This window comes from Carcharhinus amblyrhynchos, chromosome 15 (genome assembly GCF_965287045.1).
Source record: "Carcharhinus amblyrhynchos chromosome 15, sCarAmb.v2.hapA, whole genome shotgun sequence".
Taxonomy (NCBI): domain Eukaryota; kingdom Metazoa; phylum Chordata; class Chondrichthyes; order Carcharhiniformes; family Carcharhinidae; genus Carcharhinus; species Carcharhinus amblyrhynchos.
The window spans coordinates 78069688-78084798 of NC_137338.1; the positions used below are offsets into that span (position 1 = coordinate 78069688).

The 15111-nt window shown below is 49.6% G+C and overlaps 1 protein-coding gene across 1 annotated transcript in view; it reads left to right on the top strand.

Annotated features, from left to right (window-relative positions):
* The window catches only part of plxna3 (plexin A3), a 108670-nt gene that overhangs the window by 36708 nt on the left and 56851 nt on the right, over positions 1–15111 (top strand). The window lies entirely within an intron of this gene.

Here is a 15111-nt window from a genome sequence, read left to right on the forward strand (position 1 = left end):
CTCCCTCTACAGTGCTGCCATAAATGTAACGCAGTGGGCGACTTCTTTCCCCTATGAGTTATATTCGGATCAGATGGTGGTCACTGGAGACTGTTACATCTATTTATCTAATTCAACAACAACAATATCATATCTTTATATAGCCCCTTTCCCACGTAAAACATCCCCAGGGCACTCAGAGCAGCGTAAATCAGATAAGGTTCGACCCCTGAGCCACATTGGGAGATATCAGGGTCAGATGATCAAAAGCTCGGTCAATGAGGTTGGTTTTTAAGGAGCTTCTTAAAGGAGAGACAGAAAGAGAGAGAGAGAGAGACAGAAAGAGAGAGAGAGAGAGACAGAGAAAGAGAGAGAGAGAGACGGAGACAGAGAGAGAGAGAGAGAGACGGAGACAGAGAGAGAGGGAGACAGGGAGAGAGAGAGAGAAAGAGACAGAGAGAGTAAGAAAAAGAGAGAGAGAGGGGGAGACAGAGAGAGAGAGAAGGAGACAGAGAGGGAGAGAGAGAGAGAGAGAGACAGGGAGTGAGAGAGAGAGAGATAGAGAGAGACAGACAGACAGAAAGAGAGAGAGAGGGAGACAGAGAGAGGGAGAGACAGAGAGGTAGAGAGGTTTGGGGAGGAAATTCCGGAGCTTAATGCTCCCTGGACAGCTGAAGTCACGGCCGCCAATGGTGGAGCGATGGGAATCGGGGGATGCTCGAGAGGCTGGAATTGGAGGAGTGCAGAGATATCAGAGGGTTGTAGGAGGTGACAGAGATAGGGAGGATTGTAGGGGCTGGAGGAGGTTACAGAGATAGGGAGGATTGTAGGGGCTGGAGGAGGTTACAGAGATAGGGAGGAGTGTAGGGGCTGGAGGAGATTACAGAGATAGGGAGGAGTGTAGGGGCTGGAGGAGGTTACAGAGATAGGGAGGGTTGTAGGGGTTGGAGGAGGTTACAGAGATAGGGAGGGTTGTAGGGGTTGGTGGAGGTTACAGATATAAGGAGGCATGTAGGGTCTGGAGGAGGTTACAGAGACAGGGAGGGTTGTAGGGGCTGGAGGAGGTTACAGAGATAGGGAGGGTTGTAGGGGCTGGAGGAGGTTACAGAGATAGGGAGGGTTGTAGGGGCTGGAGGAGATTACAGAAATAGGGAGGGTTGTAGGGACTGGAGGAGGTTACAGAGATAGGGAGGGTTGTAGGGGCTGGAGGAAGTTACAGAGATAGGGAGGGTTGTAAGGGCTGGAGGCGGTTACAGAGATAGGGAGGGGTGTAGGGGCTGGAGGAGATTACAGAGATAGGGAGGGTTGTAGGGGCTGGAGGAGGTTACAGAGATAGGGAGGAGCGTAGGGGCTGGAGGAGATTACAGAGATAGGGAGGACTGTAGGGGCTGGAGGAGGTTACAGAGATAGGGAGGACTGTAGGGGCTGGAGGAGGTTACATGTTATTATTTGCTCTCGAGTGTGAACATTGTGTTTTGAGAGTTCGGGGACACTGTTTATTGACCCCCACGTCCTGGGGGGAGTTGTGAACTCTGGTGAGCATTGCTCAGGAGCGCTGATGGAAGTCTCTCGAATCGGGGGTGGGTGGGTCAGGGGGGGATCAATGCCCTCCCCTCGCCTGTTTCCCCCCGCAGTCCCTGTGAGTTGCTGCTCTTTGAGCAGAGCAGCAGGTGGGGAGATGAAGCCAGAGAGAGAGTCAGCAGGCCACAGAGAAATCGCTGGGTAAGAGGACGCAGCTGCAGGATGGAAGCTACCACCTGCAGACTGCCTGTAATGAAGTATTTACAAGCTGCCTGTCAGAGAGTCTCAGCGGACTCTTAATGGGGATGGCATTCCCCCCGGGAGAGCTTGTTGTTGATAAGACTCCCTGTTAGCTCTGCTTCTCTCTGCTTCAATTCATCACCCTGTGCTTCCCGCTCACCCACCTTCCCTCCATCCAGCACACCTTTCTATCACTCTGCCTTTCCCTCTCTCATTCCCTCCCTCACTCTCTCCTTCCAGCACTCTCTCCTTCCCTCCTTTCTCTTTCTCTTTCCCTCCATCACACTCTCCTTCCCTCCATCACTCCCTCCTTCTCTGCTTCTGTCTCTCACTCTCTCCTTCCCTCCTCTCTTTCTCTCTCTTTCTCCTTCCCTCCATCCCTTTCTCCTTTCCTCTATCACTCTCTCCCCCTCTCCTTCCCTTCTCTCTCTCACTTTTTCCTTCCCTCCTCTCTCCTTTTCTTCTTCCCTCCATCACACTCTCCTTCCCTCTTCTCTCTTTCTCCCTCTTTCCTTCCCTCCATCCCTTTTTCCTTCCCTGCATCCCTCTTTCCTTCCCTCCATCTCTTTCTCCTTCCCTCCATCATTCTGTCCTTCCCTCCATCCACTTGGAGTATTGTGTGCAGTTCTGGTCCCCACATTACAGGAAGGATGTGGAGGCTTTGGAGAGGGTGCAGAGGAGGTTTACCAGGATGTTGCCTGGTATGGAGGGGAGATCCTATGAGGAGAGGCTGAGGGATTTGGGGTTGTTTTCGCTGGAAAGAAGGCGGCTAAGAGGGGATCTTATTGAAACATATAAGATGATTAGAGGTTTAGATAGGGTGGATAGTGATAACCTTTTTCCTCTGATGGAAAAATCTAGCACGAGGGGGCATGGCTTTAAACTAAGGGGGGGTAGTTATAGGACAGATGTCAGGGGTAGGTTCTTTACCCAGAGGGTGGTGAGGGATTGGAATGCCCTGCCTGCTGCAGTTGTAAATGCGTCTAGTTTGGGGGCGTTTAAGAGGTCTGTGGATAGGTTTATGGACGAAAAGGGATTGGTTTAGGTTAGTGGGTCATTGTTGTTGTTTTTTTTTTAACTGGTCGGCGCAACATCGTGGGCCGAAGGGCCTGTTCTGCGCTGTAATGTTCTATGTTCTATGTTCTATCATTCTCTCCTTCCCTCCATCCCTTTCTCCTTCCCTCCATCCCTTTCTCCTTCCCTCCATCACTCTCTCCCCCTCTCCTTCCCGCCATCACTCTCTCCCCCTCTCCTTCCCGCCATCACTCTCTCCCCCTCTCCTTCCCTTCTCTCTCATGTTTTGCTTCCCTCCTCTTTCTCTCCCTTTCTTCTTTCCTCCATCACACTGTCCTTCCCTCTCTTTCTCCCTCTTTCCTTCCCTCCATCCCTTTTTCCGTCCCTGCATCCCTCTTTCCTTCCCTCCATCTCTTTTCCTTCCCTCCATCCCTTTCCCCTTCCCTCCATCCCTTTCCCCTTCCCTCCATCCCTTTCCCCTTCCCTCCATCCCTTTCCCCTTCCCTCCATCCCTTTCCCCTTCCCTCCATTGCTCTCTCTTTCCCCCCATCAGTCTCTCACTCCTTCCCTCCATCCCTCTCTCCTTTCTCATTTGTCTCTCCTTCTGTTTCTCCCTCTTTCCCTCCAACCTTCTCTCCTTCCCTACATACCTCCCTCCGTTCCTCTTTCATTCCCAAACTCCTTTTCTCCCTCCTTTCTCCTGCCCTCTCTCCTCTCTCCCCTTTACTTTCTCTCCCTTCCCTCTCTCCATCCCCTCTTCGTTGTGCAACCCTCCACTCCATCACTTTTGCATTCTCTCTCTTTCCCACTCCCTTTGCTTCCCTCCATTCCTCTCTCCTTTGTCCTCTCTCCCTTAATAGCTTGCCCTCTCCATCCTTCACTCCATCCCTTCTTCCATCTCAGTATCCAATCCTTCCTCCTGGGTAGATGGTATTCACATGCAGATCTGTCACCGATAGATTAACTGATGGGTCACCGATAGATTAACTGATGGGTCACCGATAGATTAACTGATGGGTCACCGATAGATTAACTGATGGGTCACCGATAGATTAACTGATGGGTCAGGCCCAAGGAGCTGAATGACCTCCTCCTGTTCCTGTGTAATAGGCTCGAAAGGGGCTGAATGGTCTCCTCCAGTTCCTGTGTAATAGGCTCGAAAGGGGCTGAATGGTCTCCTCCAGTTCCTGTGTAACAGACTCTAGAGGGGCTGAATGGCCTCCTGTTTTTTGGAAATCGTTTTTACCGAAAGATGGAGTTTGTGAGTTGGAGAGCACTGTGATCAGGAGATAGAGAGGAAAGAGTGCCTGTAGTCCTGATTGTGAGGGAGCTGTCCACTTCATGCACTGAGACGGAGAGAGAAAAACAGAGGAGGTTGGGGGGAGAGGGAGAAAGAAAGGAGACAGACAGTGTGAGACAGAGAGAGAGGAACAGAGTGAGAGAGAGGGACAGTAAGAGACAGAGAGAGAGAGACAGACAGAGGGACAGAATGAGAGGGAAGGACAGTGAGAGACAGAGAGAAGAGAGGAAAAAGAGACTGAGCGAGAGACAGACAGACAGAGAGAGAGAGAGAGAGACAGAGATTGTGAGACTGAGTAGAAGAGAGAGAGAGAGAAACAGAGGGAGAGATGCAAAGAGAGGAAAAAGAGACAGAGAAATAGAGAGAGATTGAGATTGCAGCAAGACGTTGAATGTTCACTCATCAAATCTTTTCTTCTCACAAAATAAGAAGTGCAAAAACAAATTACATTTCAATTTCTCTCTGCTTTGTATTTTGAGATTGGGGCTGTGTGAAGTCATGTTCTTTCAGAGAGAGACACAAATTCGACCCAATTCACCCTGTGATATTTAGCACTTTCAGCAGTAGACTTGCTGGGTCGCCATGGCAACGAGACCAGAGGCCTACCAAGCCGAACAAAACACATTTGGTTCCTAGACTTCCTGCCTGATTCCTTCACGGCGCAAAGCGACTGGGATGTGAATTATTTTGGGGAAGGATTGGCGGTGATTGCAGCTGGCTGGGGATTTAGATTAACAGAATGGTTCAGGGGCACAAAGGGAGGCCACTTGACCCATCGTGTCTGTACTGGCTGTCCGAATGAACATTTCACTTGGTGCCACTCCCCTAACCTTTCCCCGTGACCCTGCCCATTGTCCCTGTCCAGATAATGATCCAATTTCTTTTGGGGAAGCCTCGATTGAACCTGCCTCCCCCACACTCTCAGGCAGCACCTTCCAGATCCTAACCACTCGCTGTGTGAAAAACTCTCTCCCCGTGTCTCCGTCACTTCTTTCTCCAATCACCTCCAATCTGTGTTCCCCTCTGGTTCCCCATCCTTCCGCCAATGGGAACAGTTTCTCCCTCTCTACTCTGTCCCGGACCCCAATCCCCCCCCCAACTCATGATTTTGAACCCCTCCATCAAATCTCCGCTCAACCTTCTCTTTTCCCAAGGAGAACATTCCCAACTTCTCCCAATCTATCCACGAAGCTGAAGTCCCCTCATCCCTGGAACCATTCTCTTTAATCATTTCTGCACTCTCTCTCTCTGTCTCTCACTGTCTGTTTCTCTTTTTCTTTTTCTTTCTCTGTCTCTATTGATCTTCCTCTCTCTTTGTCTTTAACTGTCCCTCCCTCTCACTGCCCCTCCCTCTCATTGTTCTTCTTTCTCTCTGTCTTTCCCTCTCTCCCTCTCTCTCTGCCTGTCTGTCTTTCTCTCTCTCTCTCTCTGTCTCTGTCTCTCTCGCTCGCTCTCTCTGTTTCTCTCACTCTTCTTCTCTCTGTCACTTTTCCTCTCTCTTTGTCTCTCACTCTTCCCTCTCTCTGTCTCTCTTGCTCTTCCTCTCTCTCTCACTTTCTCGCTCTCTCCAATGCCTTCACCCTGGAGGACGGGGTCAGTAGTGCCCACTCAGAGATCCCCTCACCACCCCACACCTCCAGATCCGCCTCCCCTCCCAAGGGACACTTGGCTCTTCAAATATGGACACTCTCGGGTAATTAAATGTTGATTCCTTCTGGGGAAAAGGCTTGACAGGCTGTGTCTCTTGACCAGGGTGGGGTGGTGACCCTAATTGAGCTCTTTAAAATAACAAAAAGGTTGGAAAAAATAAAGTGCGAGAGAATGATTCCTCTGGGAGAGACGAGCAAGGACCCTTGACATTCGATGGCATTACCAACACTGAATCCCCCCCAGCCTGCCCACTGTCAACACCCCGGGCAGTCTGAGTCTGCTTAAATCTAATACCCTCTAATATAACCCCCCACAGCTTGACGAAGCTGCTCTCTCCTGTCCACTCTATCAAGGCCTCAAAGCCCCAAGCAGCTGACAGTGCAGCAGCAGAGATATGGAAACAGGCTCTTGGGTCCGACTTGTCCATGTTGACCAGGTGTCCTGAACTGAACCAGTCCCACTTGCCCAAGTTAGGCCCTTATCCGTATATAGAAAACCTACAGCGCAAAAGAAGCTCTCCCGGCCCATCGAGTCTGCACTGACAACAATCCCAGCCAGGTCCTATACCCGTAACCACACGCATGATCTTATTGAATGGCGGGGCAGGCTCGAAGGGCTAGATGGCCTACTCCTGCTCCTATTTCTTATTTCTTATGTATTTACCCCACTAAACCCTCTAAACAACACTCATCCCGGGACACCAAAGGGCAATTTAGCATGGCCAATCCGCCTAACCCACATATCTTTGGAGTGTGATAAGAAATCGGACACCCAGAGGAAGCCCACGCAGGCACAGGGAGAACGTGCAAACTCCACACCTTTCCCATCCATGTACTTGTCCAAATGTCTTTTAAATGTTGTAATTGTACCCACCTCTACCACCTCCTCTGGCAGCTCATTCCGTACACCCACCATCCTCTGTGTGAAAAAATTGCCCCTTGGATCCCATTTAAATCTTTTTTCTCTCACCTTAAACCTATGCCCTCTAGCCTTTGACTCTCCTACCCGGGGGAAAAGACCATGGCTATTCACCTTACATATTGCCCCTCATGGATTTTAGAATTGAAAGGCAAGAGGGTGAGGGAGGTGGCTTTGAGGCTTTAGGCTTGTTTTACTTTTCTCTTTCATGGGATGTGGGTGTCGCTGGCCGGGCCCAGCATTTATCCCCCATCAATAATTGCCCCCTCGAGGAGGTGGTGGGTGAGCCGCCATCTTGAATCCGCTGCAGTGCCGTGTGGTGTAGATGCACCCACAGTGCTGTTAGGGAGGGAGTTCCAGGATTTTGACCCAGCCACAGCGAAGTAATGGCCGATATATTTCCAAATCAGGACGGTGTGTATGTGTGTGCATGTGTGCACGTGCAATGGGTGGAGTGTTGCTCAGGGAGGGAATTTGAAGCCAGTGGGTGTTTCCCAGTCCGTCTGCTGCCCTTGTCCTTCTAGGGGGTAGAGGTGGTGGGTTTGGGTGGCATTGTCAAAAGAGCCTTGGCGAGTTGCTGGGGTGCATGTTATAGACAGTACACACTGCTGCCGCTGTGCGTCGGTGGTGGAGGGAGTGAATGTCGAGGTGGGTGGTTAGCGTATCGATCAAGCGGGGGGGGACTGCTTTGTCCCGGATGGCGTCGAGCTTCTTAAGTGTTGTCGGAGCCACGTTCATCCAGGCGAATGGGAGAGTATTCCATCACACTCCTGACTTGTGCCTTGTAGATGGTGGACAGGCTTTGGGGGGAGTCAGGAGGTGAGTTACTCTCTGCAGGATTCCCAGCCTCTGACCTGCTCTGGGAGCTACAGTATTTATATGGCTGGGTCCAGTTCAGTTTCTAGTCAACGGTAACCCCCAGGATGTTGATAGTGGGGCGGGGGGGGTGGAATTTAATCATTGCTGGTATGTTTGGGAAGGGGAGATGATGTACTGCTTTAATGATGCCCAGGCAATAACATAATGCCATCCAAATGGCCCTCTATCAAACCTTGCACCAAAGGTATGAGTCTGAAAGAGTATTCGCCTCCGAGGAGAGATCGAAGAGAATGAGCTGATAGTCCCTGGTGTTTGGGAGAGGCGATCTCATTGGAATGGATGCGGCCACACCTGGAGTACTGTGTGCAGTTTTGGTTGCCACACTTGCGGAAGGATATATTGGCCTTGGAAGGAGTGCAGAGGAGATTCACTAGGCTGATACTGGAGATGAGGGGGTTGGACTATGAAGAGAGGCTAAATAGACTGGGTCTATACTCGTCGGAGTTTAGAAGATGAGGGGGAATCTTATAGAGACATATAAGATAATGAAGGAGTTGGATAGGGTAGAGGTAGAGAGATTCTTCCCGCTTAGAAAGGATAGTAGGACTAGGGGGCACAGCCTCAAGATAAGGGGGGAGGCAGTTTAGATCAGAGTTGAGGAGGAACTTCTTCACTCAAAGGGTGGTGAATCTTTGGAATTCTCTGCCCGTTGAAGTGGTGGAGGCTACCTCGCTAAATATATTTAAGTCACGGGTAGATAGGTTTTTGATAGACAAGGGAATTAAGGGTTATGGGGAGAGGGCGGGAAAGTGGAACTGATCCACTTCAGATCAGCCATGATCTTATTGAATGGCAGGGCAGGCTCGAAGGGCTGGATGGCCTACTCCTGCTCCTATTTCTTATGTTCTTATAATACCATTCTGACAAGGTTGAAGGTCAGAAGGTGTTTCCCCCTCCCCTTCACCACCAGGGCACAGTCTCAGGATAAGGGGATCGCCATTTCGGATTAAAATGTGGAGAAATCTCTTTGCTGTGCAGGTGGGGATTCTTTGGAATCCTCGATGCCAGAGGAAGTTCAGCCCTGGTGTATAATCGAGACGGAGTATGTGAGACACATTCGGACACTGAGGGTAGCAAGGGAGGGGGGTGTGTAGGGAAAGTGGAGTCAAGGTAGGGCATAAGCTGCAATGGGGCAGGTTCGAGGGGCCGAATGGTGGCTAACTCCTGCGCCTGTTTCTCAAGATCGAAGAGGTGACCTTTCAACTTTCCTTCCGCCCCCCCTCCCCCCAACCATACAAACCGTCAAATTAACACACTATGTTTAAGCAGCACCTGCGACAAGAAATTATTCCTCAGCGCCTTCTTCCCCCTTTTAAACATTGGCTTACCATCATGAATAAAATGCAAGCTTTTATCCTCCCCACTGTACAGGCTGCTGGTTTCCATCTGTTGGTGGCTTTTACACTTTTATTCCTTTCCATCTGAGTTCTCCAGCTCACTCCCAAAATTGCAACCCCATTGAGGACTTCAAGGGGGTTTATATATCAAATAACAGATACCTGGGAGTGAGGTACAGACTGGAATCTAATCGAGAGGTTCAGGATGGTATATATATCAAATAACAGATACCCGGGAGTGAGTTACAGACTGGAATCTAATCGAGAGATTCAGGTTGGTTTATATATAGAATAAGATACCCGGGAGTGAGTTACAGACTGGAATCTAATCGAGTGGTTCAGGATGGTTTATACATAGAATAACAGATACCCAGGAGTGAGTTACAGACTGGAATCTAACCGAGGGATTCGGGGTGGTTTATATATAGAATAACAGATACCCAGGAGTAAGTTATAGACTGGAATCTAATCGAGGGGTTCAGGATGGTTTGTATATAGAATAACAGATACCCGGGAGTGAGTTACAGACTGGAATCTAATCAAGGGGTTCAGGGTGGTTTATATACAAAATAACAGATACCCAGGAGTGAGTTACAGACTGGAATCTAATCGAGGGGTTTGGAGTGGTTTATATATAGAATAACAGATACCCGGGAGTGAGCTACAGACTGGAATCTAATCGAGGGGTTCAGGATGGTTTATATATAGAATAACAGATACCCGGGAGTGAGTTACAGACTGGAATCTAATCAAGGGGTTCAGGATGGTTTATATATAGAATAACAGATACCCGGGAGTGAGCTACAGACTGGAATCTAATCGAGGGGTTCAGGATGGTTTATATATAGAATAACAGATAGCCAGGAGTGAGTTATAGACTGGAATCTAATCGAGGGGTTCGGGGTGGTTTATATATAGAATAACAGATACCCGGGAGTGAGTTACAGACTGGAATCTAATCGAGTGGTTCGGGGTGGTTTATATATAGAATAACAGATACCCAGGAGTGAGTTACAGCCTGGAATCTAATCGAGGGGTTCGGGGTGGTTTATATATAGAATAACAGATACCCGGGAGTGAGTTACAGACTGGAATCTAATCAAGGGGTTCAGGGTGGTTTATATACAAAATAACAGATACCCAGGAGTGAGTTACAGACTGGAATCTAATCGAGGGGTTTGGAGTGGTTTATATATAGAATAACAGATACCCGGGAGTGAGCTATAGACTGGAATCTAATCGAGGGGTTCAGGATGGTTTATATATAGAATAACAGATACCCGGGAGTGAGTTACAGACTGGAATCTAATCGAGGGGTTCAGGATGGTTTATATATAGAATAACAGATACCCGGGAGTGAGCTACAGACTGGAATCTAATCGAGGGGTTCGGGGTGGTTTATATATAGAATAACAGATACCCGGGAGTGAGTTACAGACTGGAATCTAATCGAGTGGTTCGGGGTGGTTTATATATGGAATAACAGATACCCAGGAGTGAGTTACAGACTGGAATCTAATCAGGTGAGAGAGTAGATTCGTTGCCCTGTGTGTTTTCCCCAGTTTGATTCTTGCCCCCTGTCTGGGTGAATGATTGATGTTGCTATTTACTCCCCTCAAAATAGCCAGCTGGTCCTTTGTAGGTTTGACACCCGGAATACTGTACACAGTTCCAGTCACCCTATTCCACTCAGAATATTGTGCACAGTTCTGGTCTCCTTATTCCAGTCGGAATACTGTGCACAGTTCTGGTCTCCATATCCCACTTGGAATAGTGTGCACAGTCTCAGTCTCCCTATTCCATGCCGAATACTGTGCAGTGTTCCAGTGTGCACAGTTCTGGTCTCCCTATCCCACTTGGAAAACTGCACAGTTTTGGTCTCCCTATTCCATGCCGAATGCTGTGCACAGTTCCAGTCTCTGTATCCCATTCAAATACTTTTTAAAATCCAAATGGGGGTGGGGGGGGCATAATTGAGGGGGAAGCTCTTCACCCAGAGAGTGGGGAGAGTGTGGAAGTCACTCCCACAGGGAGTGGTTGAGGTGAATCCTGTCGATGTGTTTGAGGGGGGGAAGCTGGGTAAACACACGGGGCAGAAAGGAATAGAAGGATATTGGGGGGGGGGACTCACGTTAATGTGGATTAAAGAATGGAACTCAGAGAGAGACTGCGAGGTTCGTGAGCACATAGACATAGGAAATGATCGGATACTGGAGGTCTTGGCAGACTTAAAAGTGGACAGATCTCCAGATCTGGATGAATTGTGTCCCAGGCTGCAATGGGAGGCAAGGGAGAAGATTGCAGGGGCTCTGACCCTAATTCTCAATTCCCCTCTGGCCAAGGGCGAGATGCCAAAGTACTGGAGAACAGCTACTTGAGAAGGATTGTAGCAATAAGCCAGGGAACTACAGACCAATGGTATGGAAACTGTTGGAGAAAATTCTGGAGGAGAGAATCTGTTTCCACTTGGAGAGGGAAGGTTTGATCAAGGATCGTCAGTATGGCTTCGTCAGAGGGAGGTCATGCCAAACAGATTTGATTGAATTTTTTGAGGAGGTGACCAGGTGTGTAGATGAGGGTAGTGCAGTTGATGTAATTTTTATGGATTTCAGCAAACCTTTGACAAGGTCCCACATGGGAGACTTGTAAAGAAGGTAAATGCAAATGGGATATAGGGTAATTTGATAAAGTGGATTCAAAATTGGCTCAGTTGTGGGACTGATGTGGGAATGCCGGCGTTGGACTGGCGTAAGGGTAAGCATTCTCCAAGGCGGCCTTCACGACACACGACAGCGCAGAGTCGCTGAACAGAGACTGATAGCCAAGTTCCGCACACATGAGGACGGTCTCAACAGGGATCTTGGGTTCATGTCGCACTATCTGTAACCCCCGTGACTTGCCTGGGTTTGCAAAACCTCACTTACTGTACTGTCTGGAGACAATACACATCTCTGTAACCTGTGATCAGTGCTCCTTCCACTCACATTGTCAGCCACTTCAGGTCTTGAACAGCAGGTTAGGTGTAAAGATTCGCATTCTAATCAGTAATCTCTAAACTGTCTGCGCTTTATATGCTCTGTCTGAGGCCGGAACTCTCCATTCACCTGATGAAGAGGCAGTCCCCTCGAAAGCTTGTGAGTATTATCAAATAAATCGGTTGGACTAAAACCTGGTGTTGTCAGACTTTTTACTCAGTTGTGGGAGACACAGCGTGATAACAAAAGGCTGCTTTTAGTGATTGGAAGCCAGTGACAAGTGACAAGCCAGTGACAAGTGACGTACCACAGGGATCTGCGTTGGACCCCTTTTATTCGTCATAAGCTTCATAGATGACTATGTGGGGGGTAGGATTAGTAAGTTTGCAGATGACACAAAGATTGGCTGGGTGGTTAGCAGTGAAGCTGAGTGTCTTGAGCTACAAGAAGATATAGACAGAATGGTCAAATGGGCAGATAAGTGGCAGATGGAATTTAACACTGAAAAGAGTGAGGTGATACACTTTGGAGGGAATAATTTGACAAGGAAGTACTCAGTGAATGGTAGGACATTAGGAAATTCTGTGGAACAAAGGGACCTTGGTGTGTTTGTCCACAGACCTCTGAAGGTGGAAGGGCATGTTAGTAGGATGGTGAAAAAGGCACATGGGACACTTGCCTTTATCAATCAGGACATAGATTACAAAAGTAGGGAAATCGTGTTGGTGCTGTACAGAACTTTGGTGAGTTCACAGCTAGAGCACTGTGTGCAGTTTTGGTTGCCACATTACTGGACAGATGTGATGGCACTGGAGGGAGTGCAGAGGAGATTCACCAGGATACTGCCTGGGATGGAACATTTAAGTTATGAAGAGAGGTTGGGTAGGCTTGGGTTGTTTTCGTTGGAGCAGAGAAGATTGAGGGGTGACCAGATCGAGGTGTACAAGATTATGAGGAGCACGGACTGAGTGGATAGGGAGCAGCTGTTTGCCTTTGTTGAAGGGTCAGTCAAAAGGAGACATGGGTTCAAGGTGAGGGGCAGGAGGAAAAGCTTTTTACCCACAGAATGGTGACAGTCTGGAATGTGCTGCCTGGGAGGGTGGTGGAGGCGGGTTGCCTCATATCCTTTAAGAATTACCTGGATGAGCACTTGGCATATCGGAACATTCAGGGCTATGGGCCAAATGCTGGTAAATCGGAGGTCAGGTGTTTCACATGTGTTGGTGCAGACTCGATGGGCCGAAGGGCCTGTGAAGGGGAGAGGTATTGTTGGTGGTGCGTGTGAGGAGGCAGTAAGACTGTACAGAGCAGAGGGGCCGAATGGTCTGTGCCTGGGGCTCTGGGCTGTGATTCAGTGAGGAGGCACTAACATGGGGATGGGTAAAGAGGCTGGGAGAAAGGACAAATTGACCCTGCACTGTGTGAGAAACAGTTGCTTGTGTGCAATGTGCACTGAACAAGTGAAGTCCTGGCAAAGATGTCCCTCTAATCAGCTCCCATCTGTTTCCTGCCTGGCCTTGTGTCGCAATTCTGAACCTTTTCACATCTCGGAGTCCTCGAACCCAACTCTGCCTCCTGTCCCTCCCCCCAGCCTGTTGCCATGCCAACCAACAACACAGCAATTACCCCACCCCTTCCCAGCATTACCCCCCATCCTCCCCTCCCTCCCACGGTGCCTGCTTTTGCATATTCCTCCACTGGTGATTCCCCCCCCCGCCAAATAGCCACCAGAAAGGGGAATGTTGCCAAGGTGGCCCTGTGCCAATCCCCCCTCCTCATGCCCACTCGCCCTTGTCCACTCTGCCCATTCTGCCCCACCCTGTACACCTGTGCTGCTCCCTTGACCCAATTCCTTTGGGACAGGACAGCTCATTTCTCTCTCTCTATCTCTCAGTCTCCTTTTCTTTCTCTCTCTCCCTCTCAGTCTCCTTTTCTCCCTCTCTCTCTACCTCTCAGTCTCCTTTTCTCCCTCTCTCTACCTCTCAGTCTCCTTTTCTCCCTCTCTCTACCTCTCAGTCTCCTTTTCTCCCTCTCTCTCTTGCCCTCCGTCTTTCTCCCGGCCCCTCATTCCCACCCTCTCTCTTTTTCTCTCTCTCTCTTTATTCCACTCTCTCCTGTCCCGCTGTCTCCCATTGCTCCCTTTCTACCTCTCCCTCTCTACCTCTCTCTCTCTCGCTCTCCCCTCAATTATTCCTGCTCTCTCTCCCCCATCTCTCTTTCTTTCCTCTCTCTCTCTTACCTGCCTCTATAACCCCTTCCCTCAGTCTCCCTTTCTCTCTCTGTCTCCCCCTCTCTCACTTTCTCCCTCCCCCTTTCTCTCCCTGTTCCTTCCTCCTCACACTTCATCCCTCTCTTCCCCTCCCTCTGTCTCCCATTCTTTCTCTCCCTCTGTCTCTCCCTCTTACACTCTCTCTCCCTCTACCCCTTGCTGTCACTCTCCCTCGTCTCCTCCCTCTCTCTCGCCTCTCACTCTCTCTCCTCCATCCCTCTGCCTCTCTCACTCTCTCCTGTGCTCCCTGTCTCTCGCTGTCTGTTTCTCTCTTCTCTTTCTCTCTCTGTGTCTCTCCCTGTCATACTTTCTCTTCCTCTGTCTCTCTCACTCTCCTCCTTTCTCTGTCTCTCTCACTCTCTCTCTCTCTGTCCCTCACTCCCCTCTGTTTCTCTCTTTCATAATTCCTCCCTCCATCTTTCTCCGTCCTCCCTTTCTCTCTGTCTCTCCCTTTCACATTCCCTCCCTCTCTCTCGCTCTTTTCTCGCTGTTTCTCTCTCTCACACTCCCTCCCTCTTTCTCTCTTTTGCTGTTTCTGTCTTGCTTTCTTTCTGTGTCTCCCTCACACGCCTTCTTTCTCTCTCTCTCGCTCTCTATCTTTCTCATGAACTCCCCCCTCCTTCCTCTGTGTCACCTGCCAAATAGGAGGGCGGTGGGGGTTAGGAGAGGAAGTCTTAGGGAGTGTTGGGACTGGGGTAGATGTCTCACTCAGAGGGAGGGAAACCTGCGGACACTGATGGCATGTGCTAGGACATCCTGTCAGAACTAGGACCCCAGGACAAGGGGACGGCCACTATTGTTCTTGAGCTGGGAGGGCCGACTCTTTGTCCCGACTCTCGACAGAAAGGAAATGACTCTCTTTTTGTTCCCAGCACCTGATTCACACGCCAGGCCGAGTCTGAGAAGCCACTGCCGAGACTGTCAGAGAGGTGCAGACTGACCTTCTCTCCTCTCCGAGGGGTTCCAAACTGACAGCATGGGCAACACCCACCCTGGGTAGGGGCCTGGTGGAGTCCATGTAGACTTGCA